This window comes from Sinocyclocheilus anshuiensis, unplaced genomic scaffold (assembly GCF_001515605.1).
Source record: "Sinocyclocheilus anshuiensis isolate Anshui unplaced genomic scaffold, SAMN03320099.WGS_v1.1 scaffold273, whole genome shotgun sequence".
Taxonomy (NCBI): domain Eukaryota; kingdom Metazoa; phylum Chordata; class Actinopteri; order Cypriniformes; family Cyprinidae; genus Sinocyclocheilus; species Sinocyclocheilus anshuiensis.
The window spans coordinates 324,591-327,232 of NW_015540857.1; the positions used below are offsets into that span (position 1 = coordinate 324,591).

At 33.1% G+C, this 2,642-nt stretch overlaps 1 long non-coding RNA gene across 1 annotated transcript in view; it reads left to right on the top strand.

The window, feature by feature from the left end:
• The first annotated feature begins 996 nt into the window (after positions 1-996).
• LOC107687891 (uncharacterized) overlaps positions 997-2,642 on the top strand; it is a 4,724-nt gene continuing 3,078 nt past the window's right edge. The window contains exon 1 of the long non-coding RNA XR_001634179.1: positions 997-1,108. This is a non-coding gene — a long non-coding RNA (uncharacterized LOC107687891). The remainder of the gene's footprint in view (positions 1,109-2,642) is intronic.

The following is a 2,642-nucleotide window of genomic DNA, read 5'->3' on the forward strand; positions in this document are numbered from 1 at the left end:
ATTTTATTTAAACATTATTTATTTTATTTCCTTTTTTCAACATACATTTTTTTTTGTGGTTAGTTTTTTTTTGTCTTGATAAAACTGTGAAAACAATGTTATCTTATTCTATTATTATTAGTATTATTATTATATTAACAAACTTTAACTGAAATTATATATATATATATATATATCATCAGTATATGAGTATATCAGTTAAAGTTTGTTAATATAATAATAATAATAATAATAGAAAATTAATTATTTATTTAATTTTCCTTTAAACTTGGACTATAAACTAAAATAGCTAAAACAAACCTAAAACTGAAATGAAATACAAAGTAATAAACTATTAAAAAATACTATAAACAATAAAACAAAAACTAATAAAACGGACAAACACAGAACAAATGTACTAAAACTTTAACTAAAATTTAAAAAAACTAATTTGAAATCTTAATAAAAACTGTAATAGTGATGATTGATGATTTATTGATTTTTGTTAATGATTGATGATTTTTGTTCCCAAAAAGAGCAAAAAAACAACACCAAAAACAAACGATGTGTTCTTGCATTTCAAAAAGCTAGATAGAGTGCAATGGTATTGAAAATTGTGATATAAAAATAACTCTGTGTATACGCATTTATACTTAATGATATTAAGTACTAGTTATATATTAAAAATGTTAAAATGTTTAGTTTATATGATTATATATTATACGAAGACAACTATATCGAAAATGCATTTTAACCTGCTAGCAAAGCATTTCAGTTAATAAATTTAGTCATCAATATCAAAAAGCCATAAGCCTCTTTTTCCAACAAACTTTTTTATTAGTAATTTTAATTATAAAGTTAACACACACCACAAGAGGATATCAAGACTGCGACAGATTTCACAAGGAAAAAAAAAACCTCTGAAGCCTCTGAACACTGTCTCACTTCCGTTATCACGATATGGAAAATGCTATTTTATCATCTCTTTGACTTCCAGGCCTTTCTCTCTCAGATGAGTGGGTGATTAAAACACTGTCAGCAGAGGCCAAACAGGGATCCATAGACAAGACAAATGTTTATACAGCTGATCCCTCATCGCTGGGGAAAAACGCAGAACCTCCGCATTGTGGTAAATAATTGAGCGCTGCATGATTAATTATGCATTATGAAATACTCTGTCGAAGCAGAAAGTTTTATTGTGTACCCAAATACACAGAGCCATGCTCTTTTTTTTTAGTCTTATGAAGTATTCTAATTTGTTGAGATAGTGAATTGGTGGGTTTTTGTTAAATGTGAGCCAAAATCATCACAATTAAAAGAACCAAAGACTTAAACTACTTCAGTCTGTGTGCATTGAATTTATTTAATACACGAGTTTCACAATTTGAAAATTACTGAAATAAATGAACTTTTCCACGACATTCTAATTTATTGAGATGCACCTGTATATCCGTGTATATGCCTCTGCCAACAAGGCGGGATATTTTCACTTAGTGTAAATAGACACTCCGTTATTTTAGAGTTGTAAGTCTTAAAGTAATCTCCACTAGTTGCCTTGTTTTCAGCACATGCGCATTTGCACAAACGACAGAGCGGACAAATTAGTGCTAGTTAAGGATCTTGGCTGCTGATGTGAAGGTTGTAGGTTCAGTTCCACATAGCAGTGGACCCGGAAACCCAAGAGTCATTGAGATCATTGCTGCAGTCCGTCACCATTGGGCTCTTGAGTGAGGCACTTAACCCAAGGTTGCTCCTGTGGGACTGATTCTCCCAGCAATTAGTGTACCGCAAGTCGCTTCAGATGAAAAGTATCTGCTAAATGGCGAGTAAATGAACATTGGCACTCCAGTATCCAAGACCCTTGTTGAGACCTGAATAATGTTACATTAGATTGTGAAATGTCTTTGAATTCTTCACCCAAAAGTGTTTTTTGAAGCTTGAAAGCTCTAGTCTCCATACATTGCAAATGCTTGGAAAAAAAAGCTACCAGCACATTCCTCAAAGTGTTCCTTTTGTGTCCCACAGAAGAAAGTCATACAGGTTTGGATCGACCTGAGGGTGAGTAAATGATGACAGCGTTTTCCTTTTTGTGTGAACCATCTCTTTAAGATCCCTTGGGTTCAGTGAACACGGAGTCGTTCTAATACAACGCCGAACACTGAAAGGTCAAATGAGATGAAAGTAAATCAACTTGATGTTGGCTTCTTATAGTAAGTCACCTTTATTCACATCTCTCAGATGATGCCCTTGACTTTGAGAAGAGGGGTGTGTTTTTATGTAAGAGTTTGAGAGTGAACGAGAAGGGAAAAAAAACACCCGCCCCACACACACACTGGCCAGTGTTAATTTGTACAGTTTTTGTGTTGGTCATAGATTTAGTCTTTTTATATCTCATTAAGTGTGTGGGCTAAACTCTAAACTTTTCTGGCCTATTAATCCTTTAGAGGTCACATACATTTCCATTTCTCTCCCCCTCCTCAGTCTCACCTCGGGTTATTCCTTCAATTTGCGTGATACTTGACTTAGCCTATATAATCTAGAGACACATAAAACATAAAAAGCATGTTTTCAGTATAAAATACTGAAATAAATAAAATGCATATACAGTGGGTACGGAAAGTATTCAGACCCCCTTCAATTTTTCACTCTTTGTTATATTGCAG